This window comes from Phoenix dactylifera, chromosome 7 (assembly GCF_051530095.1).
Source record: "Phoenix dactylifera cultivar Ajwa chromosome 7, Ajwa_hap1_PhDact_Kaust_v1.1, whole genome shotgun sequence".
NCBI classification, from domain to species: Eukaryota; Viridiplantae; Streptophyta; class Magnoliopsida; order Arecales; family Arecaceae; genus Phoenix; species Phoenix dactylifera.
Window position 1 is genome coordinate 6,854,298 of NC_143196.1, and position 26,206 is coordinate 6,880,503.

Genomic DNA, 26,206 nt, shown 5'->3' on the forward strand with positions numbered 1-26,206 from the left:
CTCAATAGAAAAGCCTTGCAGTTGCATCAACTGAGGACGTACGTAGTAATGGAGGAGGGTTGAAGATTTGCATTCTGCCCCAAGGAAGAATGCTTGAATTTCTTCCCGCAATAAAGAGCAAATGAAGAACTAAGCTATCAGGAATGGAAGGTACAAGTAAGAAGTGGAGAATACTGCACTAATATCGAAGTTGACATTTAATAGGAAATTAGCTTTTGAGAGTTTGTAAATCTGACTTTGAGCAGTCAGGGAAGGCTTGGCAGTTTTGGTCATGCTAGCCTTTGGCACATAGAATGTACATGAAAAATTTAAAAGTTGTGGAGCATTTGATGGAAGATTATGATTCTGATAACATCATTTTGCTTATTAGATTTTTTAAATGAACTTTCACCTCCACTTCTCTAAGATATTGAATGTTAGGCCCAACCCTGAAACATCTGCATTTGTTAAGACTAAACATATATTCGTGAAGGTGAACTTCGATGGTAGCGTATCAGCGGATGGGAGCTGCGGAGGTGTGGGATTTATTATTAGGGATCATGACGCCAGACTTGTGGCAGCAGGTGGACGAAGGATTTTTGACTCATCAGTGGTGACCGCAGAGCTTCGGGCGGCCTAGGAGGGTGTCTCTTATGCGAGGCGGGTACTAGGTGCGGGTCGCATCCTTCTCGAGGGGGACTCGACCACGGTGATTGGGTGGATCTGGGAAGGAGGGTGCTCAGTTGAGGACCGGCCGCTGTTTCACGATATCTGTAGAGCTTTGGGGGAGATTGTCTCCTACCAAGCCTCGCACGTATATCGGGAGACGAACGGTGCGGCTGATTGGGTTGCTTCCTTCGCGGCTCATCACTCGGGAGGCTTTTTTTGGATAGGCCACGAGGTTGTGCCTTCGTCCTTGCGTAGCATTTTGTTTTCTGATTTTGTTGGCCATCTTCATACTCGTCATGTGTGAGTCGCCGATGTACCAAAAATATATATATATATATATATATATATATATATATATATATATATATATATATATATATATATATATATATATATATATATATATATATATATATATATATTCGTGAAATTTTTGAGAATGGAAGCTATTGGGTGTTCAGTTCAAATAAATTCAACTATAGTTAAGAAAATGGAGGGGAAAGAAGGAAATTTTACATATTTTATACTAAATAATTAAAATGAATGAAATCGAAAATTGAATATTATACTGTATTTTGAACTGATGTGTAACATGATTCTTTAACAGTTTTATTGGCTTTTAGTCCCTTTTTTTCTTCAGAAAAGTCATCCTTTCAGCAGAACATGGCTAAACCCACATCCTATAATTCCAAATGAAGCAAAACATTCCAATATTGAATGATATATGTTTTCTTGGCTTGGTTTACTTTGTTTATTATTTTGCCTAACATTTTCTTAGCTAATCTGCTTTTTTGACTGGGGCTCGGAAACTCAGACTAAAAATTCCAACATTTCAAAATTGTTGACATTAAAACTCGATCGCCCTGCTTACGAAAAAAAGAGAGAAAAATTTAGTGGACCTGATAGAAACCTAAACCAAAACCGAGATTCTGTTTCTTGCTTGAAAATAAGTATATAGAGCCTGAAATGAATTGCAAGGTTCTTTCTTGGAATGTGCACCCACCATGGTCCTGGCTTCAAATCATCAGTGCATTATACTTATTGTGTAGGGATAGGGATTCCCCCCACTCTTCCCTTCTTCTGGTAAGGCGGCAGAATTACATAGCTCAAGATTAGATACAACCCCCCCCCCCCCAAAAAAAAGGAAAGGGGGACGGACCGGCCTGAAAAGACCGGGCCCATCCCCTTATCACGATCGTGCCCTAGGCACGATCGGGGTGGACGAAAGGAGGGGGGGCAAGGGGCGACGACGGCGGCGGCGGCGTTGGAGAGGTGACTCGCCGGAGGAGACCGAGCGCCGGAGACCCGAGATCCGGCCGGCCGCGGGGAAGCCCTCCTCTTTTCTTCGGTGATTTTAATCCGGGTTGCTCACGGATTCTTCCACCCATCTCTCGCCGGAAAGGTCGCCGAAGCACGCCGCCAGACCGAGGTAAGCGTGGCTCCTTCCTTTGCGTTCCATTTCTGGATTTTGGGAGGTGTTGGATTGGATTTTGGCCGGAGAATCGTCGGAGAAGAGTCCGAAACAGGGTACCCCTGTTTCGGCCTCTTCCTTGTGAATTTTGGCCACCGCCGGCCGCCGGTTGGCCGGGATCCATGGCATTGGGGGTTGAATCGGGACTGTGTGAGGCTCGGAGAGGGATTTTCTAGGGTTTTAGTGGGGATGAGGATGGTGGATCGAGGGCGTCCCGCACGGTTCCACCTCCTTCTTCTCTCCCTCTCGCGTCGGCTGGCCACCGACGGCGACAGCGGCAGCGGTCGGGGGCCACTGGGGTTGCCGTCGGGTGGGGGCCGAGCCACTGCCAGTGGATCTTCGGAAGAAATGGAGGAAGGGGGAGGGGACAGTGTCGGTGGAAGAAGAAGAAGAAGAAAAAGAAGAAGAAGAAGGAGAAGAGAAAAGAAGAAGAGGAGGAGGAGACCTCTTCTTCTCTATTTCTCTTGGCTAGCCACCATCGCCGACGATTGCAGCAGGGGCGGCCGGCGATGGTTCGGCCAATGGTGGCCGAGGGTGGGGAAGGTGAGGGCACAGCCACCCTGGCTGATGCCCTTGGACCGAAGAGGTGGAGGAAGAACCCTTCTCTCTCATCCACCCCTTCTTTTGGTCTCTTCACCGGGACCGATTATCGTCGCGGCGTGGCTGCGGCTATGGCTGGCGACGACATAGGCTAGTGGTACAAGGTGGGAGTCGGGCTATCCCGACTGCCCTAGATCTGGAAGGATTGAGATGTTTGGGGACCTGATGATGAATCCCATAACAGATGAGAATTATGGTTCAGAATATTTTAATATTAAATAATTTAGTTTGTGATTTATAATTAATGTTGTAGGGAAAGAGTCAGCGGTGCCAGGAGATTTTGATCAGGGGACTCAGCACCCCAGCGCGTAGGTTGTGATTCAGATCCGTGGTAACGTCAGTCTACAATTCCTGTAAGAATGCCTACATCTGAGCACTTTTATTTATGCATATATTGGATTTATCGTTGGATATATTTTATCAGTATGTTGCTATTTGTTTTTGAGCTTGTATGACACTATGAGGTGTGCATTTTGTTTATTATGAAAGTATTGAAATAATTAAATTGGGAAGGAATAACATATTTTTGAGAAATTATGAAAATATGTGACGTGATTGAAATGTGATTAAACATGTAAAACTAGACATGTAAAATGGGTTGGACTAACCTTGTCATGAGATAGCCTCTACGAGCTTATGCGTAGGATAGCTGCTACGAGCTTATGCGTGGGATAGCCTTTACGAGCTTATGCGTAGGATAGCCTTCACGGGCTTACGCGTGGGATAGCCTCTACGAGCTTATGCGTAGGATAGCCTCCACGGGCTTACGCGTGGGATAGCTGCCACGAGCTTATGCGTGGGATTTGTGCAGTCTTGGACTGGGTCATGAACTTGGTTAGTCCAAAGCCAGTAGTGAAAGTTCTGAAAATTTGGGAATCAGAGTAATACGGAAATGATCACATAATGTGAAAAAGGATTTTTGTATATGTACTGATTATATACACTTGTTTGTTGAGCCTTTGAAATGATGAAATGATATTATTTTGATGCATTGATTATTTTATGATTATTACTATGTGTGGCTGTTGGGATTCTTACTGGGCTGGAAAAGCTCATACTACTCTTACTTTCTTTTTCAGAGGCACTGGATTTGTAGAGTCCATTGGGTGGGACGAGAAATGAGATCAGTATGGAGTCTGACTGCTAGATAGATAGAAGCTAATTTATCTTTTGTTTATGGACATTGAAAAATTATGTAATAATTCCGTATATTTTGGTTGGATTTGATTTAATTTCATTAATCATTAATTTTGGCATTTATGGAATTATTGAAATTATTTGTTTATTTTAGGCCTTGCATGATCTTTAGGGCACTGCTCTAGGGCTCATGCGGTCGGTCACGTACCGGACCCGGGTGATGGGTTCGGGGCGTGACAGAGTGGTATCAGAGCTAGGTTTAGGAATTCTAGGGTTTGGGCTCGAGTAAGCCTGAGTGGGGAAAATCACTAAATACGTAAGATATTAAATGTGTGATTAGTATATGAAGGATGCAAAAAAATTTTTCTGATAATCTTGATGCTGGAAAAATGGTGTAGGTTCATATGGCACGAGGGCGTGGTCGGGGGCATGCCAGGAGGCCGACCTGATTTGCGGATGGCTCCACGGCTTGGGCACCCTCTGGACAGCAGGAAGATACCTCATCCACGCCGACTCGGGGTGTGCCACAGCAGGAGCACACTATGGACCCTACTGGTAGTACTCCAGAGATGGGAGCTCCGGAGATTGGGACATCCGAAGGACCAAGTATTCAGCTTGAGGAGACGATAAGTGCTTCACAGTTGATGCAAATGATGGTGCAACAGCAAGCTGCTGCTAGAGCAGACATGATGAGGATGGTAGAGGTGCAGCAACAGTTCTTGCAGCAACGGTTGCAGCAGCAGCAAGCAATGTATCAACAACAGCAACAACAACAGCAGCAGTTTCAAGGCACTACAGCTCAGCCGGAGCACCGAGTCAGTCTATTGGATTTTCAGAGATATGCACCCCCAGCATTTAAAGGTACGGCTGACCCGATGGAGGCTGAGAGCTAGCTGAAATAGATAGAGAAAGTCTTTCAAGCTCTGAGGTGCCCTGATGAGGAGAAAGTCCTTTTTGCCACCTTTATGTTACAGGGTGAGGCAGCTGACTGGTGGGAGATGGAGAAAGGGAAGCTTGGTCCGGATGATGCCCCCTTCATTTGGGAAGAATTTAAAAAGGTTTTTCATGAGAAGTATTTTCCATAGGGTATCCGATTCCAGAAATATAGGGAGTTTGACCGACTGGAGCAGGGTGATATGACAGTTGCTCAGTATGCAGCAAAGTTTGAAGAGATGTCCCGATATGCTCCGACCTTGATATCAGAGGATAGTGACCGAGCAAGGAAATTTGAAAATGGACTCAGGGGACGGATTCAACAACAAGTCGCTGCTTTTGAACTGTCTAGTTATAAAGATGTGGTTAACAAAGTCCCGGTGATAGAAAAAGGGCTTGACAATGCCCAGGCTGCCAGAGAAAGGAATATGAAGAAAAGGTTTCGATCTACTGATTCTCCGAGCCAAAATAGTAGACCCTTCAAGTCAAAGGATCAGAGACCGAATCAAGTTGTCACCAGAGACAGAGGTCAAGCCCGAGGTGCCATTAGATGCTACAGATGCGGAGGACCTCATCTTAAGCGAGATTGCACTTGAATTGGAGGGACATGTTTTTCTTGTGGTCAAGAAGGACATAAGGCTGTTGTATGTCCTAGTGGAAAAGAACAGCAGAGGCGACAGGCACCTCAGTCTTCTCAGAGAGCCCCTATAAATCGAGCACCTCAGGAGGGACAGCAGCAAGAGGGAGGGCAGCAGAGGCCTAGGACCCAGGGGCGGGTCTATGCACTCACAGAGCAGGATGCCAAGGCCTCTAATTCAGTGGTGACAGGTAATAAATCTATCCCTAATATTTTCTTTTATTGGCATATCATAAATTTGGTTAGGTTATATATGTCATGCATGTATGGATAAAGATTGTGATTAGGTGTCTTGTAACTATGTACAGGAATGATTAGGTTAATGTCATATGATGCAAATGTTTTATTTGACTCTGGTGCTACCCACTCATTCATATCGGCCAATTTTGTTAGAAAGAATACTGAAATATCACCGGTGCCATTAGAATTTGATCTTTGTGTCTCAACGCCAAGTGGAGATGTTATATTAGTTAATTCAGTTTGCAAAAACTGTATTTTGGGCGTTGAGGACAGAGAAATGAATGCAGACTTGTTGGTCTTAGAGATGAATGACTTTGATTTGATTCTTGGAATGGACTGGTTGGCAGCATACCATGCTACTGTTGATTGTTTTGAGAAAACGATCAAGTTTCAGATCCCTGGTCAGCCAGTGTTTGGGTTGGTGGGTTGCAAGTCACCTCATCAAATGAAATTAATCTCAGCTCTACAGGCTAAGAAGCTTCTTGCAAAAGGTTGTGAAGGATTCTTAGCTGCTGTGTTAGACACACAGAAAGAGGAGCCCAAGTTAGAGGATATTCCGATGGTGATAGAGTTTCCAGATGTGTTTCCAGATGAATTGCCAGAATTACCCCCTGATAGGGAGATTGAGTTCTCCATCGACTTAATTCCTGGCACTGGTCCAATATCAAAAGCTCCATATCGAATGGCTCCAACTGAATTGAAAGAGCCGAAGGAACAACTACAGGAGTTACTGGATAAAGGTTTTATCAGGCCTAGTGTTTCTCCTTGGGGCGCTCCTGTATTATTTGTGAAAAAGAAAGACGGTAGCCTCCGACTCTGTATAGACTACCGGGAACTAAACAGGGTGACAGTACGGAATAAATACCCACTACCAAGGATTGATGATGTGTTTGATCAGCTGCAAGGGGCTCAGGTTTTTTCGAAAATTGATCTTCGTTCTGGTTACCACCAATTGAAAATAAAGGCAGAGGATGTACCCAAGACAGCTTTCAGGACCAGATACGGGCATTATGAATTTTTGGTCATGCCTTTTGGTTTGACAAATGCACCGGCCGCCCTCATGGATCTTATGAATCACATATTTAAACCTTATCTGGATCAATTTGTAGTAGTGTTCATTGATGATATTTTGGTGTATTCAAAGAGCCCACAGGAATATGAAGAACATCTAAGGGTTGTATGGCAAATTCTTAGAGAAAAGAAGCTGTATGCTAAGCTATCAAAGTGTGAATTCTGGTTGGATAGCATTTTTTTTCTTGGGTATGTGATCTCCAAAGAAGGTGTCTCTGTTGATCCAATGAAAGTGGAGGCGGTAGTTGGGTGGTGTAGACCTACCAATGTAACTGAAGTGCGCAACTTCTTAGGATTGGCTGGATATTACAGAAGATTTGTTGAGGGGTTCTTCCGTATTGCCATGCCTCTAAGTCGCTTGACTCAGAAGCAAGTAAAGTTTGAATGGACAGATGATTGTGAACAGAGTTTTCAAGAGTTGAAAAAGCGTCTGGTGACAGCCCCAGTGCTAGCTATTCCATCTGGAACAGAAGGCTTCACCATCTACAGTGATGCATCTCGTAAAGGACTTGGGTGTGTACTGATGCAGAATGGGAAGGTGATAGCTTATGCCTCTAGACAGTTAAAGTCATATGAACAGAATTACCCTACACATGATTTGGAGTTGGCAGCGGTAGTTTTTGCTCTGAAGATATGGAGGCATTACTTGTATGGAGAACACTGTGAGGTTTTCACAGATCATAAGAGTTTAAAGTATATCTTCACACAGAAGGAGCTGAATTTGAGGCAAAGAAGATGGCTAGAACTACTGAAGGATTATGACCTGACTATTAGTTACCATCCGGGAAAAGCAAATGTAGTGGCTGATGCTTTGAGCAGAAAATCCTCAAGTGGGCTAGCGGCATTAATCACTACACAGAAGCATATTTTATTAGATTTGGAGAGATCAGGGATTGAGATACGGCTGCATGATCCTAAAGTACATTTCGCTACCCTCATAGTGCAGCCTACTCTGATTGAAAAGATCAAGATGTCTCAGAGAGAGGATCCAGAGTTACAGAAGATCAGAGAAACAGTAGAGTCAGGTGTGCAGTCAGAATTCCGAGTGCATGAAGATGGCTCTTTAAGATTCGGGAACAGGGTATGTGTGCCAAAAGTACCAGAAATGAAAAAAGAGATTCTTGATGAGGCCCATAACTCAGCTTCTACAGTGCATCTAGGTGGTACTAAAATGTACCGAAACTTGAAGAAAAATTTTTGGTGGAGTGGCATGAAGCGAGATATAGCTCAGTATGTGGCTCAGTGCTTAGTGTGTCAGCAAGTGAAAGCTGAGCATCAGAGGCCTGCTGGACCACTACAGTCTCTTCTCATTCCTCAGTGGAAGTGGGAACATATCACCATGGATTTTGTGACTGCTTTGCCTAAGACTCCTCGGGGTAATGATGCAATATGGGTGATTGTTGACCGACTAACCAAGTCAGCACATTTCTTGCCTTTTAGAGTTGGTTTTTCTTTGGAGAAATTGGCAAGTATATACATAGAGCAAATTGTGAGGCTGCACGGGATTCCAGTTTCAATTGTGTCTAACAGAGATACTAGATTTGTGTCATAATTTTGGAAGAGCCTTCATAAAGCTCTTGGTACAAGACTGGACTTCAGTACAGCTTTTCATCCACAAACTGATGGACAGTCGGAGCGCACTATTCAGATCTTGGAGAATATGTTAAGAGCTTGTGTCATGAATTTGGGTGGTGCATGGGATAGTCATTTGTCACTGGTTGAATTTGCCTACAACAATAGTTATCAGGCCAGCATTCAGATGGCTCCTTTTGAGGCACTGTATGGCAGAAAATGCCGATCTCCAATTTGTTGGGATGATGTGGGAGAAAGAAAAGTATTGGGTCCAGAGATAGTACAGCAAACTGTGGATAAGATACAGGTGATTAGAGAACGGCTCCTTATAGCTCAGAGTAGACAAAAGAGTTATGCTGACAATAGGAGAAGAGAACTAGAGTTTCAGGTTGGTGATCATGTTTTTCTTGAAAATATCTCCTACTAAAGGTGTGATGAGGTTCGGGATTCGTGGCAAATTGAGCCCTAGGTATGTTGGTCCGTTCGAGATCTTGGACAAAGTTGGAGAAGTGGCATATCGTTTGGCTTTACCACCAGCTTTATCAAGTGTGCATAATGTATTTCATGTTTCAATGCTGAGGAAATATATTCCGGACCCGAACCATGTGGTAGATTTTGAGCCTATAAGTCTGCATGAGGATCTGACTTATGAAGAGTACCCGGTACGGATTGTGGATAGAAAGGATCAAGTGTTGCGAAGTCGGACCATTCCTTATGTAAAGGTGCAATGGAGCAATCACTCAGAAAGAGAGGCCACTTGGGAGCTCGAGGAAGAAATAAAAGCCAAACACCCTCGGCTCTTTGGTATTCCAGGTACGTTAATTTCGCGGACGAAATTTTTTTTAGGAGGGAAGAATGTAAAAACCCAAAAAAAAAAGGAAAGGGGGACGGGCCGGCCCGAAAAGACCGGGCCCATCCCCTTATCACGATCGTGCCCTAGGCACGATCGGGGTAGACGAAAGGAGGGGGGCAAGGGGCGACGGCGGCGGCGGCGGCGTTGGAGAGGTGACTCGCCGGAGGAGACCGAGCGCCGGAGACCCGAGATCCGGCCGGCCGTGGGGAAGCCCTCCTCTTTTCTTCGGTGATTTTAATCCGGGTTGCTCACGGATTCTTCCACCCATCTCTCGCCGGAAAGGTCGCCGGAGCACGCCGCCGGACCGAGGTAAGCGTGGCTCCTTCCTTTGCGTTCCATTTCTGGATTTTGGGAGGTGTTGGATTGGGTTTTGGCCGGAGAATCGTCGGAGAAGAGTCCGAAACAGGGTACCCCTGTTTCGGCCTCTTCCTTGTGAATTTTGGCCACCGCCAGCCGCCGGTTGGCCGGGATCCATGGCATTGGGGGTTGAATCGGGACTGTGTGAGGCTCGGAGAGGGATTTTCTAGGGTTTTAGTGGGGATGGGGATGGTGGACCGAGGGCGTCCCGCACGGTTCCACCTCCTTCTTCTCTCCCTCTCGTGTCGGCTGGCCACCGGCGGCGGCGGTCGGGGGCCACTGGGGTTGCCGTCGGGTGGGGGCCGAGCCACTGCCAGTGGATCTTCGGAAGAAATGGAGGAAGGGGGAGGGGACAGTGTCGGTGGAAGAAGAAGAAGAAGAAGAAGAAGAAGAAGAAGGAGGAGGAGGAGAAGAGAAAAGAAGAAGAAGAGGAGGAGACCTCTTCTTCTCTCTTTCTCTTGGCTAGCCACCATCGCCGACGACTGCAGCAGGGGCGGCCGGCGATGGTTCGGCCAATGGTGGCCGAGGGTGGGGAAGGTGAGGGCACAGCCACCCTGGCTGATGCCCCTGGATCGAAGAGGTGGAGGAAGAACCCTTCTCTCTCATCCACCCCTTCTTTTGGTCTCTTCACCGGGACCGATTATCGTCGCGGCGTGGCTGCGGCTATGGCTGGCGACGACGTAGGCTAGTGGTACAAGGTGGGAGTCGGGCTATCCCGACTGCCCTAGATCTGGAAGGATTGAGATGTTTGGGGACCTGATGATGGACCCCATAACAGATGAGAATTATGGTTCAGAATATTTTAATATTAAATAATTTAGTTTGTGATTTATAATTAATGTTGTAGGGAAAAAGTCAGCGATGCCAGGAGATTTTGATCAGGGGACTCAGCACCCCAGCGCGTAGGTTGTGATTCAGATCCGTGGTAACGTCAGTCTACAATTTCTGTAAGAATCCCTACATCTGAGCACTTTTATTTATGCATATATTGGATTTATCGTTGGATATATTTTATCAGTATGTTGCTATTTGTTTTTGAGCTTGTATGACACTATGAGGTGTGCATTTTGTTTATTATGAAAGTATTAAAATAATTAAATTGGGAAGGAATAACATATTTTTGAGAAATTATGAAAATATGTGATGTGATTGAAATGTGATTAAACATGTAAAACTAGACATGTAAAATGGGTTGGACTAACCTTGTTATGAGATAGCCTCTACGAGCTTATGCGTAGGATAGCTGCCACGAGCTTATGCGTGGGATAGCCTCTACGAGCTTATGCGTAGGATAGCCTCCAAGGGCTTACGCGTGGGATAGCCTCTACGAGCTTATGCGTAGGATAGCCTCTACGGGCTTACGCGTGGGATAGCTGCCACGAGCTTATGCGTGGGATTTGTGCAGTCTTGGACTGGGTCATGAACTTGGTTAGTCCAAAGCCAGTAGTGAAAAGTCTGAAAACTTGGGAATCAGAGTAATACGGAAATGGATCACATAATGTGAAAAAGGATTTGTGTATATGTACTGATTATATACACTTGTTTGTTGAGCCTTTGAAATGATGAAATGATATTATTTTGATGCATTGATTATTTTATGATTATTACTATGTGTGGCTGTTGGGATTCTTACTGGGCTGGAAAAGCTTATACTACTCTTACTTTCTTTTTCAGAGGCACTGGATTTGTAGAATCCATTGGGTGGGACGAGAAATGAGATCAGCATGGAGTCTGACTGCTAGATAGATAGAAGCTAATTTATCTTTTGTTTATGGACATTGGAAAATTATGTAATAATTCCGTACATTTTGGTTGAATTTGATTTAATTTCATTAATCATTAATTTTGGCATTTATGGAATTATTGAAATTATTTGTTTATTTTAGGCCTTGCATGATCTTTAGGGCACTGCTCTAGGGCTCATGCGGCCGGTCACGTACCAGACCCGGGTGATGGGTTCGGGGCGTGACAGTCGGTAATCAAAATGTCACAAGAAGGTCTTGGGATAGATGTAGAAGAGCCCCAAATCACCGAACTCGAATGGTTGGCCCCATAGGATGCTACCCAATCTGCTGCACTATTAGCTTCTTAAAAGATATATTTGGCTTCAAAGGTCTCGAGGGAGGCACTAGTCTTCCAAATATCCGCTAAGAGAGGATGAGTACCCACAGACTGATTAATACAGCTCGTAATCCAACTAAAAATGACCTTAGAGTCTCCCTCAATAACAATTTTTCTAGCCCTCAAGGTAGATGCGGCATAGACAAGCCCTTCCCATGCTCCCCTCAACTCAGACAAAGGGTTGAGGGCTCCCAATTGAACTCACTCACTCTAAAAGGTGCTGAATAGCATAGTTGGGCCCCCAGGTTTCCCCTGCTATCAATGATCCTTCGGACGTCAGGGCGCGAGTGAATTCTTCTGCCTGTGTGGCTGCCTTCATGAGGATCATCATTGGGCTAAGCTAAATATTCTCAAATATTGTAAGCTATGTGGCAGTGTGGCACTTTAGAATAGCATAATTTAGCGGACCTTCTCCTCTCTGAGACTCCTGCTGAAGGTCTAGCAAGAAAACATCCAAGGATGCATAGGTAGAGGGAGTGATATCTGTTAGAAATGAATTCACAGCACCTTGGATTGATAGAGGAAGAGAAGAAACAGAGTAATAGAAGAGAGATGAATGATGGCAATACTTTTCTCTCGAAGGTACTCAGCCATCTAAGACTGCAGTCACCTCCTCTATTTATATTGAAAAAAACAGGTCTACAAGGCTTTTGAAAAATAACTAATAGGATGAAATCTCGAGAGATTGTAACTACACACCTATTTACCCGTTCAAGCAAAAGATCAGATAACAGCTTGGATTTGAAATTTAAAATTATACCATACTTTTTATCAATATCAAGACTAGCAGCCGTACCTTACACTTGAGCAGCTTTTGGACACAGCAATCACAGAACAGGGTTCTAGACTCAAGATGCATGTAACATTGATAACCAATGAATCCATGATTTCGTCCACAAGTTGTGTTCTCCACAAGTTTTACTTCTAATATTAGCAGTGACAGTTGAGGAGTGCCAACAAATTGCCGGTTCTTCGGCTTCATATGAATTTTTGGAATTGCTCACATGTTGTTCTCTATAAGTTCTACTGTCCTTGCCTTGTATATCAGCTCTATGAGTACTATCTATCTGCTTTCCAGTACTTAATACTGATATTTTTGGATAATATTCTTGAATCATGCATGGTTAACTAGAGTGCTGATGTATTACATAAGAATCTCTTCTTTTTGCTGGGTTAGTTTCAAAGGAAATCTTTGGCCTGTGCACTAATACAGTAGTTACTATCCATGGGATTCTACGTATCTTTGATATTTGTATGGTTATATGTGTGTGTTCACAGTTGAATCACCATTCTCCCTTGCAGGAGTGGTGGACTTATGTGTGCATGGGGGCCTCCGATCCCCACCCAAACTGGCATCTTGCCATGCAGTGGGAAGGCCTGGTCCATTGACCTGCCCGCACTAGAATTGGGCCTATGGACCGGCCCGAAGAGGCCAGCCCAGCCCTGATGAATGGGAGAGGAAGACACCGACTAGGAGTCTTCTTTCTCCCCATTTCTCATCGCGATCATGATCGGAAAAAGATGAATTCCAAGCCTAATCGAACACCAAAAGCTCGATTTTTGTCTATTTAGGACTCCCCATCCTTTCCCTTTTGGATCCATCAAAGAATAAGGGTTATTTTGCTCTCGATTTCAAGCTTTCTTCTCGAGAGTCTTTCTCTATTTTTCTGCCGATAAAGGTCGCCGGAGAGCTTCGCCGGACTGAGATACGAGCTCTCTATCCTCTCCTCTTCCTTCCTTTGTAATTTGGGCTTTGGATTCCACGGTTTTGAGCCGGCAATCGCCAGAGTTCCTTACGAAACATAGCACCTCTGTTTCTATGTTCCCACTGGGTTTTGGCATCGCTGGCCGCCGAGCTAGCTAGGGATTGCGGCCACCAGGGGCCGCCGTCGAGTGGGCGGTTGGTATTGCCGAAGAAGAGGGAGACGAGAAGAAGGTTTCTTCCATCTTCTCTGTTTTTCTCTTTTCTCTCTTTATTTTCTCTCTCCTCTCTCCATTCTCTCTCTCTCTCGAAGACCTATAGAACCCAATATCAATTCTGTTGACCTGGTTTACGAATTCGAGTTGATCATTGAAAAGATGCCTTGAATTGCCTTGGTGTTTGGGTCGCCTATTGTACCGATCACCCGACCTTGTCAAGTGTACAGGGAACCCACTGAACATGAACTATGTTAAACGACCTTAGCCTTGATCGAGTCCATACCCTATAATTTATTGATTAAATCGCTCGGGTCTGGTCCACCCAAAATTGTCGAACACTCATTCATGTTTCTTATTATTTTAATTTGATTAAAATCATCAAACAAAAATTAATATTTTTATAGAGTTAACTGATTTTTTTTTAGTGAAATTTGATGATCTAAGATGAAAGAGATAAGTAGATCTTGGACTGCTTATTATCTTTTAAATGATCATGTCTTCCGTACATAAAATTTGGTTGTAGAAATATCATACTTTTCTTAAATCATGGATTAGCATATGTGTTATGAAAATTGTGTTTTATTATAAAAACTAGTTTTATGAATGATTTAATAAAAATAGGTTTGTTATGAAATATGAATCTGATCATATAATTTAGTATTATTCATATATATATATATAAATATATATATATATATATATATATATATGTATACGTTTGAAATAAAAAAATATAAGTTTTATAAAGGCTTTCAAATTGCTAAGACCGCCTTTAGAAATAGGGGTTAATCGACACCTTGGAGCTAGCATCTAATGAAAACGGCCCTCTGCCAACGGGTTAAAGTTGGTAATAAATATAAACTATGATATCTTGTTGATTACGAAAATGGCCCCGTCATGGATTATAGTAACCATAACATGAATATCTGTGAGCAATATTTTTGTCCATACTAGAATTACGTGACATGAAGAACGATTTATGAAATTATTTGTAATATAAACTTGATACTATGTTTATGAAAGATAGATGATTTGTTCATGCATAATTTGCTTTATGATCTGTTTTTATTAAATTGTATTATGAAATGCTTTTATTGGAATATCTATTATCTTTTTCTTAAATAATTCATCGATATGAAAAAACTTATGCTTAATCCGGTAAGGTAGTCAAAAGTTTGCTTATTGAGCTGTCGCTCAAATAGCTTTATTTTATTTTTTTCTCTCCAGGTGAATGGAATCGGTAGGGACAAAGGTTGGTCCAGGCTTAGAGCTCGCGCTAACAAGCTTGACGATTTTGTAGAAAGATTTTAGTATTTTAAATTGACCATAAATTTGTAGTTAATGATTTTCCGAATATTGAAGATAGGTTTGGTATATATGTTTGGATTTAGATGTTATGAACCAGTATTGGTTGCAATTAATGGATAATAAAATTGAATTTCCTATTTTATTCTATTGTATTTGAGATGGATTTGAAAGCTAATATGATGTAAGTTTTGTGTTATCGTGGGTTGTACCCCTCGGTAGCACAGCCATATCATACTCCGGATCTGGGGTGTGACAATTATGGTATCAGAGTAAACTCGGTCCATAACCTATGTGGATTAGAGGACACTGCAGCACGGATTAATGGAGGCCGACCACAGGCCTATTGTAGTGCTTGTGATTAGATTTGAACCCCTAGGCTAACGAGGACGTCAGGGCTTGAATGGAGGAAGTATGTAAGAACTCGTGCGGGTGTGTGTTTAGTCCTACATCAGTTTTGCACCGAGGAAATCTTGGATACTTATATAGAACTAAGGAACCCCAAAAATACTTTTTGGCTTGTCTTTTTGAGTGAGGTCCTGAGTTGTGATATGTAGGGCACCTGACACTGTGCAGTGATGTGGAGAGCCTAGAAAGAGGGTGGCTAATGCTGAGAGGTAAGTTTTTGATATTAAAACCAAAAACCCCATGACTTTACTTGGTTGTATTTTTTTCTTGGATTGCTTCTGTTAAACATTTCATCCTGCTACCTTTGTATTTTGTTTCATCCTTTCATCTTCAGACCCCATGCTCGCACGTGTTAAATTCTGCTTCTCTTCCCTTCCCTTGAACATTCTTTGGTCAAAGTCATGTACAGTTTTGTATTGCTATTATCTTCTCATTTACTTACAACGTCGAACGTTGATAAAGGAACAAATATAGCAGCATTTATTAGCAGATTTTAATGCAGACTAGAATGATGCAGATAGATTTCGATGTGGCCTTCCCCCAGGTGATGGAGTGTTATATTATCCTGGTGAAGTTTTTTCTTCATCACATGAACCGCTTGATTCAGCCAGCCTAGAATGATTTCGCAGTGGCATGCAGGTACCTGTCATGGGATAGGCTAGTTGTTTTGAATCTTTTTCAAGCAGATAATTTATGTGTTGTGTACATTATTTCTGAAACATAATTTCTTTCTTGCTGTCTGTCAGTCGAGGAGAAATAAGACACGCTATATAGGGGTGGCAATCGGGTCAGGTCAGATATAAACGGGTCGGGTCAGATGTTAAACGGGTCAGAAAAGTATAAACCTGAACCTGACCTGTTTAATTACAATCTGAACTCGACTTGTTTAATAAACAGATAACCCGACCCGACCCGTTTAACCTATTTAATAAACGGGTCAATTAAACGGGTCGGGTTTGTTTATGCTTACCCGTTTAACTAAATATTATTATAAATAATCAGAAATAAAATACTCAAAAAAAAGGAGAGAGATTAGAAATTACCCATGCTCGATCGTCGGTGCTTCACTGCTTCCCTCATCCTCCCCACCGGGGAGCTTATCGGCGCTCCTCGGCAGTTGGCCCGCTATAGTCGTCATCCACCGGCAAGAGAGAGAGAGAGAGAGGTGGGAGATTGGGGACCTTGGGATTTCGTTCGGCAATAGAGAGATGTGGAGCGGTTGGGAGGCTTCGACAGAGAGAGAGAGAGGTGGAATTGTGGGAGGGTTAGACGGAGAGAGATAGAGGGGGGGGGTTAGGGCTTTGGCAAGAGAGAGAGGGTGACTGCTAGTTTGAAATGAAGAAATTGAGAGAGATACGAGTACGACTCACCGTTTCTCTTCCCTTCTTTCTAATTTCTCTGCTCCTTTTCTTTCGTCTTGCTCCTCAGCTCCATGGCGGCTGTGAGATTTCTCCTCTGCCGTGGCTCCTTCGTCGCCACCCGCTGCTCGGGTCCGAGCCGTCGAAACCCTTGAGTTGCTGTGCCGCATGGAGAGGCGGAAGTAGCCGGCACGGGGGAGAAGAGGGCGGAAGTCCGGAGGAGAGGGGAAGAGGGACAGGCAAAGAACTCGGGCGGCAGCGGCGCTAGAGCTAACCCTAACCCTAAAGGGAATGGAGAACAGGAGAATTTCATGTGGACGGGTGGAGTGATGGGCCGACGCGGGGAGCTGGGCCGACGCGGGGAGCTGGGCCGACGCGGGGAGCTGGGCCGAGCGGTGAGTTGGGCCGAGCGGTAGCCAGTAGGCCTTGTGGGTTGTGGGCCTGTGGTCCTTATTTCTTTATCTATCAGCCCAAAAATTAAACAGGTTATACGGGTTAAATGGGTCAGACATCTAAAACCCGTATCCGACCCAATTACTAAATAGGTTAAACGGGTCAATCTGTTTACGACCCGAACCTGTTTTGGCCAAACCCCAACCTATTTATGGCGGGTCGAACACGGATCGGGTTGGCGGGTCGGGTCATATTTTGCCACCCCTAACTCTATACTAGAATGGCATGCTATGACATAAGTTTGGGATTGGTCTAAAGTTACCTTAAATGTTATTCACTTGTATACAGGACCGAAGTCCTTGTTTCTACTCTCAATATGATATACCAGTGAGGGAAAAGTGTTTCATTCATGTGTCATTTGATTTGGCATTCTTGGGATGCTATTCTTTATTATAGTTCATCCAGCTAGGCAAATTTTTAGACTGACCATGTTTGCATTTTCCTTTGGTGTGGAAATCTCAGCTTTACTATTATTATTATTATTATTATTCCATATCGCAACTCTTTTTACAAGGCCCTATATCTACTTTAAACATTGACTTTCTGTAGTAGGGCATTTGTTTGAACTTCTTCGTTAAAGATACAAGAAGTTTTTCAACCTTTTAAAAGAGCTTCAATGCTCCTAGCTGAATGGGGATTCCTAGCTGAGGCATAACTCACTTCCATCTACTTGTAGCAGTAAACCTTCCCAGATAAACAAAGAGGGAGTTGGATTGAAGCTTTTTCATCTACAGGTTGTGTTTACCTTCATGTGCTTCAGAGTAGTGGGATTACCTACGTCTTTTGCTTGATGGGACTCACTCTTGAGATTTGCATTCTTCTGATGTTTGGAATTAGTTCCATCCACCATCATGGGGTCTGCTTTTTGTTGATACTGGCAGGGAACTCGGAGGGTACATCTTGCATGTTCTCATGTCCATATAGCCCACCCTTAATTAATAGATGGAAAATGGTTTTGGTTTGTTGCTTAATTTGGTGGGCTGGTTGGTGAGTTTGTGCATGAGTGGTGTAGACCATAAGCATCTTCTTAAGTGTGCTTGTGTACCTGTGTATGTTGTAGACCTTAAGCATGGAAATCCAAAGCAGACATTATTGCAGATTAGCTTCTCTCCCTGCTCATTTTGTTTTTGCAATCATTGCCGAACTCTCGCATTGAAAGATGAACAGTTTGTGATCCTCGCATATCATTACAGTAAATAAGTAGGCATTTACAAAGGATTTACTTGTTATTTTTCAGTATACAGGACATGGAGTACTTGAAGCTCTATTCGTCAACGTATGGTAGAAAAGAGGCTTTGGCTCTTCTGGAAAAGATAGGCATCTATCTCGTCACCAGCATTACACACTTGATCGCACACTGATTGATGTAATGCAAGCTGAGATCTTCCGCACTTGCAGATCCTAAAGAAGCATGGAGCATCAAAATTCTCCTCATCCTTCCTGCTTCTGGGCCTTTGGGAGTAATCTGAGGGGACCAAATACCTGCATAAAAGCCAGCTTGTTAAAACAGGAATTCTCTTGGTCCTGTATGACCAAATTTTCTGTTAAATTTCAATGTTCTACATATAGATGCTGTTCTTAGGAATAAATCATTCATATTCCTAGAAGAATTGCAGTTCATCGATCGTCACGCGTTTGAAGAAATCTATCCCACATGGCTTGTCAGGAAAGCACAGGTTGAGAGATCTAGACTACTATGTGGTCACACCTGGTGGTCCTGCTGCAAGTTCTATGTTTGGTATTTCATCACATTGTCTTTGGTCCAAATAGCAGTGTAACAGCTAACAAGGCTGAAGAATGGCAGATGGTGAAAGTTCTCTCACATCATGTGTCAAGACTGTTTGGTCTGTCTCAACTGGCGAGTCTGATGTTTGCATCATACTACTCCACAACTTTTGTGTTCTCTGAAGTCAAAAGCACAGGGTCCCAGCATGTCTGTTTCTTAGAAAATGTGGGTTCCTTTGCGTATGGTTACTTTCTATCAAATCCATGCCGCCCATGTTTGAAACTAAGGTTTGCTGAACCCGTCAAAACCGATCGGTTCAGCTTGTACCGAAGGGTCATAGGGGTTGGAACCGAAGGGTTCCTTGCCCGTATCGATGCGAACCGGTGCGGTTCCACCGGTACTCGCGGGAAAGAAGAAGAGGAAGAAGAAGAAAAAGAGAAGAGAAGAAGACCTCCCTTGCTCGCGGGAGAAGGGAGAAAGAGAGGAGGAGAGAGGGAAGCACGGCTCGGGAAAAAGAAGAGGAAAAGGAAAAAAAAGAAAAGAAAAAAAAAAGAGAGAGAGGCGTCGGGGGCAGCGCGCGGGGGCGCCGGCGCGAGTCGAAAAATACGTCCCCGACTCGTGCTTGCACGCATTCCACGCAGTACAAACCGCGTGCATACGATTCCCTGACGGTGAGGCGTGGGGCAGCCCGTGTGGGCTTTTAATCAATGCCACTCTGTGGCATAACCCAGCGTCCGTGTGTTTTTTTTTTTCTGAATCGGTTCGGTACCGATTCCAACTGGTACCGGTCTCCACCGATACGTCGGTTCGATCGGTACCACGTATTTTATTTGAAACTTCATCCCTCAAGAGGACTACATTTGGATGAAGGCCAGATAATTTTAGGGTCCTCTTATTAAGAAAAATACTTGATGCACCCCCTACTAAATAGGTATTGGTTTCAGTTATCGAAATTGAAAATTTTGGTCTTTCTTGTGAATGGTTGGAAGGAATTGGGAGGTGAATGACTTGCAGAGGTGCTACATGTTTTCGGCTTGGGGAACCAAGGGGTTGCAACCTTAAGTTGGTTGAAATTTTTGCCCTAGTTCAGCAAGATTGGGCTCTCGAAAGTGTGCAAAAAGGCTGCAAGGTGGTTGTATGTGGTCAATCCACAGCCCCACTGGAAGTATGACTGCAAAGATGGCTTGAAACCAACCACTTGTGCAAGTGATGTTCTAGAAGTGGTTAATGTGCACCCTAGATCAAAGATGTCTAGTGCTTGATATAAATGGCAAGAAAAGTTAATGTCCTATTTTTTTTAAAAAAAAAGGAATAATGTGAAATAACAAAAAGGAACGGCCATCAGAGTTAAACAAGGAATAGTTAATAATGTGTAATTTTTAGGGCAAAAGAACATAATTGAAAGCAAGCAACAAAGATCAGAGCCATGAAGCATATATGATGAGAATGTAATGATACAGAACTTATTACATTTATTGGAGAAGATTCTTCATGTTGGCGTAGTTCTCTTAGACTGAATATCTCATCAGTCTCAAAATGAAAAATTAGCATTGTTTGAGTTCGCTAGTCATAGATTTCATAAAGAAAAATCATTGATTGTATTAATTTCGAAATTTTGTTGTACACTGTTTTAGGGAGAATCAATTGGATCTTTATTCTTGACATCATAAGTAAACTGTAGCTCCATGCCTTCTTGCTACGTGAATGAAATATCATTTTCAAAAGAAGTCATATAATGAGACGACAAGCAATGAAATAAAAAGAAAAGATGCACCAGAAATAGAAGGCAGAAGACTATGTTAGGTGTAATAGTGAAGATTCTTCACCTAACCGATGATGTGTTTACTGGCTCAAAATATATAACACAATACACTGTTATGAATAAAAGAGGAGAGATCGATTACTTTAAATAGGAAAATCCCATTCGATATCAAATAATGCCAAAAGTTAAAGAATTGTAAAAATAAAAATGTACAATGCTAATTTTTTTTAGAAAGCTTATTTATGCGAAACTATATAGATATTAATTAGTTGCTTGTTCTGAAGTCTGACAAAAACTAAATAGTTTTTAAATAATGTTATCAAAATTTCTAAAATGCAAGGGACTTATACTTGATGTATGCCACTCTCTCTCTCTCTCTCTCTCTCTCTCTATCTCTCTCTCTCTCTATATATATATATATAATATAAAAAGTTATCATATAATTATTAACATGGATCTTTTCGAAAGGAAAATGTGCATATGGATAAACTTAATTCTTGCGTTCAAATCCTACGAACAATGAGATCTCTCTAATGCCCAGCTTCTTCAATTTTGATGTGCAATGCATGGACCTACTTGGTGGTATAATTATTAGGTACAAGTTTTGTGATATGAATTTAATAAGAATAAACAACAAATATATCAATCCTTTTTTATTTGTAATATAACAAAAATGGGGTGAGTGTGAATGTAATGTAGTTTGAAATCTTCATAGTGGCTTATATTAGATATTATTGTTAGAAATAATATCTAATATAACAATGTTCCGACACATGTTCTTTGCATTATACTCCGACTATAGTTAGAAGGAATTAAATAACAGTGGCTTTATATACATGCTTCGAACCATGACAAAGGGTCCAACTCTTCTTTAGTACAACAATCTAACCTAGATGACTTGCGCAATGCTATTATGTGATCGTTAATAATTAAGTATGTTAATTGTCATTGCCAGACCATATTACTCACCAATTTATGAAATCAGATAGCCACTGTTGTCCAAAGAAAAACTTCCATACGACTGGGGCCAATTTAGGAAGCTACCATATGGTGAATAATGAAATTTAATACTTAAGATGGCTTATGTGAAAAAATTTGTGTGCTTGGGATATCACCATGCAAGAATGTCCAGCATGACTACTATCAAGTGTAAGGTGGTAGTACATGAGCAGATTGGCATGTGTTTGAGGAAGGTAAATGGCAAAGTAGGTGCCCTGGTTAAAAAAGGTGGTAGTACATGAGCAGATGGGCATTTGTTGGAAGGCAGGCAAATGGCAAAGTAGGTGCCCTGGTAAAAACTTCTATTTCACCTGCTGAGGCATGTTCTTTGTCCCTCACCTATGTAACTTGGCCCCCTCCATATACACACACACACACACACACAAAGAGAAAAAAAAATGGGGTCATTCCACTTGTAAGCTAAAGAAAGAAAAGAGGTCACCAATATTACTCATTAAGCAGATGATAAAAAATTTCAAGAGCTTCAGAAAAGATTTTCTTCAGCTTTGGCAATGTGTATATGGATGCAAGTAAAAGAGACTAAGAGAGAACCTTTATCTATTCACCCTTTTGTTAATAAGTAAAAAGGTTACATTTGACTTCAAGGCTTGAGCATACTGAACAATATTCATTTGTAAAAGGTACTATTTTTGGTTCCAAGTAATGAATATTGTTAATAAGTAAAAAGGTTACATTTCACTTCAAGGCTTGAGCATACTGAACAATATTCATTACTAAAAGGTACTATATATTCTTGGTTCCAAGTAATAGACCTTAAGTCATTATTACAATTATCAAGCACCATTCGCCAACTAGTAGCTACTAGAAGGTTCACTTATCCCTGTCCTTATTAATATGAGGGCTCCATTTAATAGCGCTTTACAAAGCCACCATTCTTTCTCCCAAGGGACCTGGACCCACTTAGCTGGTTATAATAGTAGCATTGTTCAAACTTGGGGTCCATTTGATAGTGCTTGGGGGAACGCCATAGCCATTTCCTTCTCCTCCTCCTCCCCCTCATCTCTCTCCCCACATAGAACAATTAATGAGAGGTACATGGATTGGCATACATAGTTGGGTCAAAAAACTTGGGCTTAAGCTTTTAAGTTATATTGGATTTTGACTTGTATATCAAAGTAATCTATTGCTTGGATTAAAATTTCTTTGTTTTTCCAAAACATGTGAGTTGGTAGAGTCAAGTCAGGATGGCCGCGATGTGCTACGTAGGTACGACACGTGGAACATGGCACTAGGTTTATGCACGGACAAAGCGGATAACTCTTAGGTTCGAACGGTAACATATCAGTGTGAAGTATGGCTTCTTGAGCTGGACCGGTAACATATTGCTGGTGTAGTCCTTCCTTATGCCGAACTCATCTTATTTAAAAATTTAAAAAAAATAAGATAATGCAGCTGTGTTTTTGTTTCTAAAATAATTTGACCTGGTAGTATAGTAACGGTAGAAAACTGAATAACGTGGACTGCATGAAACAGAAAAAAAAAAAAAAATAGAAAAGAAGAAGAGAGAGAAAAGTATAGTTGATTTTATCTAGATTTGACTAAAATTTCAGTATGTTGTTTCGGACATTGAGAGCTACAGATTGAATGATTTGGATTTTTGAAAAATATTTTTTATTAATTATTTCAAATATCAACACTTGGTAAGATATATTCTCTAATTTGTTGTTTATTGTTAAAATTTGTTTTATTGGTGATTAATGTTCTTGTCGTGAAAGCCAAGATTAAATCTTGTTGATATTTGTACGGCCTCTAATTAAAGTAGAGATGATCTATTGCAATCTCATTATTCTAAATAGTGAAAGTTTTTTGGCTAGGCTAGGTCCCATAATTTTTCTCTTTACATCGAAGGATTTTTCACGTTAAAAATTTGTGTTGTCTCTTGTTTGTGGATTGCTTGATTATTTTGCTTGTTAATTATTTGAATGGATGGTAAAAACTATTATTGCCTGGTAAATAATATCTCATTTAATTATAAAAAAAGAAAAAAGAAGTTTGCAGCATCATTATTTCGTGATTGCATTTTTTTTCAATAAAGCAGTATTAGAGCAAGTTGCTAGTGGCTAAATTTTCTTGTGTTGATTAAATGAAAAAGCATTCAAGTAGTAGTATATGGTTAAACTTATATCTTCAAATTATTCAAGTTGAAAGCTCCAAATGGAGGATTTACTATTTTACAAAGATTTGTATAATATCACTGAAGGAGATAATACCAAACTAAGTGACAAAATTCAGCAAGAGTTGGAGAAAATGAATAAAAAGACGGTTGGATTAGTCATGCAGTAGATAAATAATAATATTTTTCATCATGTTGCTTTGGAAACTAATGCCCATAGTTTATGGAAGAAATTAGAGAGTCTCTATAAGCAGAAGGCTGCATAAAATAAGGCATTCATGATCAGAAAGCTTATAAATATGAAGTATAAGAAGGGAAGTTCAGTGGCCGAGCATTTGAGTTGATTTTAGGATGTAAAAAATCAGCTAAATACTATAAAAATGATTTTAGATGATGAGTTGCAAGCATTGTTGTTGTATGCTCAGCTCTTTGGCTGATAGTTAGAAAACTCTAGTTGTATAACTTAGTAATTCAACTCCCAATGGTGTGGTAACATTGGAAATGGTAAAAGATAGTATGCTTAATGAGGAGACTAGAAGAAGCGAATATGGTGTGACGTCTACACAGTCAGAGGCATTGGTCACAAAAAAGCGGAGGAGAAGTAAAACTAGAATCTTGCAAAATTTTAATAATCAAGATAAGTCAAGAGAAAGGTCCAAATTCAGAAAAGAATTCAAATGTGAGACGTTTGCGTGGAAATTAGCATTGGGTGTCAACTATTGCTGAAAAATGTGACTTATTCCAAATATGCACCTCCACTTGATCTGAACTGAAGTACTTGATGATGAGGCATGATCAGGGGCGGGATTTCACTCTTCAATGGTACGGTACCAGCACGGGCCCTTTCTCGATATGGGTCATCCTTAGTATACTGTTCAGCTTCTCTTGGTTCACTCTGACTTTCGAGATCTCGAGTATGCCCTCCGCCTCTCCTCTTTTTCGCAGCAGCCAATACATCTCGTGGTAACAAAAATGTATTTTTCCATGCGTTCACCAAGGGGCATTCACGCTGTAGAGTGTCCAATATATGTTTGACTTCTTCTATTCGAAGGTTACCACAACCACTTCGGTGAAGAAAAATGGAAGTTTACCAAAAGTTCTCTAATGGTAGCAAGAGGAAAAAAATTGATGCAAGCAAAATTGTGCAAGGGGGAGATGAATGCAGTTGAAGACTCCTTCATAGAATTATGGCATAAGTGGCTTGGATACATGAGAGAAGGGACTTAACACTCTGTCCAAAAGGAACTCCTTTCTATAAAGGATGCGCCTCTAAAGACTTATACTCATTATTTAGCTAGCAAACAATATACAACTGCATTTCATAAATCCCTTGCATATAGAACATCACATGTTTTGGATTTAATTCACACTAATGTTTGTACTATGGATGCGAGAACTCTTGGTGATGCTTTATATTTTGTTATTTTTATTGATGATTATTCTAGAAAAGTATAGGCCTTTGCTTTAAATTTTAAAGACTAGGTGCTCGAGGTATTTAAGCATTTTCATGCTAGTGTTAAAAGAGAAATGGTAAGACAACTGAAGTATATTTGAGCAGATAATGATGGTGAATATAGAGATCCATTTGAGAAATACTATCGAGATCATGGCATTGAGCTTGAGAAAATCATTCCTAAAATACCTCGACATAATAAAGTTGCTGAGAAAATGAACCATACTATTTGTGAAAGAATTTGGTATATTCTCTCTCATTCTAAATTGTATAAATTCTTTTGGGGTGAAGAAACGAGAACTGTAGTGGATTTGATCAACGTTTCTCTTTCAGTTCCTCTTAAAGTCGATATACCAGAAAGAGTGTGGATTGGGAAAGATGTGTCATATGATTGCTTAAGAGTGTTTGGCTGCAAGACAATTATTCACATTCCTAAAGATGAGAATCCAAGCTTGATGGCAAGTTTAAATAGTGTATCTTCCTTGATTATGCACATAAAGAGTTTGGTTACATATTATGAGACTCAGTTGATAAGAAAGTTATCAGAAGCAGAGATATTGTGTTTCTAGAAGACCATACTATTGAAAATTTTGAAAATATTGAGAAGCCAAAGTTTGTCACTAGAAATTATATTGATCTAGGTCCAATGCCTCCAACCATGATGAATGATGACAATAGAAAAGATGTATTAGGAAGATGAGATAACATAGTTGATGAGCCCGTAGCTGACAATAATGTACCGAATTAGCATGTTGAGCAAGCCCCTCTAGAACTACTAGTTGAGCCTCAGTTAAGAAGATCTATTAGAGAGCACCAACCTTCTCAGATATATTCTCCTCATGAGTATGTGATATCACTAATGGGGGAGAACCAAAATATTATCAAGAGGCTATATATTATAAATAAAAGAGAAAGTGGTTAAAAGCTATGCAAGAAGAGATAAAATTTTGCATGAGAACTATGCATTTGAGTTGATAGAACTACTAAGGATAAGAGAGTACTCAAGAATAACTGGATATTCAAGTTGAAGACTAAATAGAAGAGCTTA

At 41.4% G+C, this 26,206-nt stretch overlaps 1 long non-coding RNA gene across 1 annotated transcript; it reads left to right on the top strand.

Annotated features, from left to right (window-relative positions):
- Window positions 1–1,853: 1,853 nt before the first annotated feature.
- Window positions 1,854–3,270, top strand: LOC120107417 (uncharacterized). The gene is made up of 2 exons (XR_015988440.1): window positions 1,854–2,077; window positions 2,973–3,270. It is a non-coding gene; the product is annotated as an uncharacterized LOC120107417 (long non-coding RNA).
- Window positions 3,271–26,206: the final 22,936 nt, after the last annotated feature.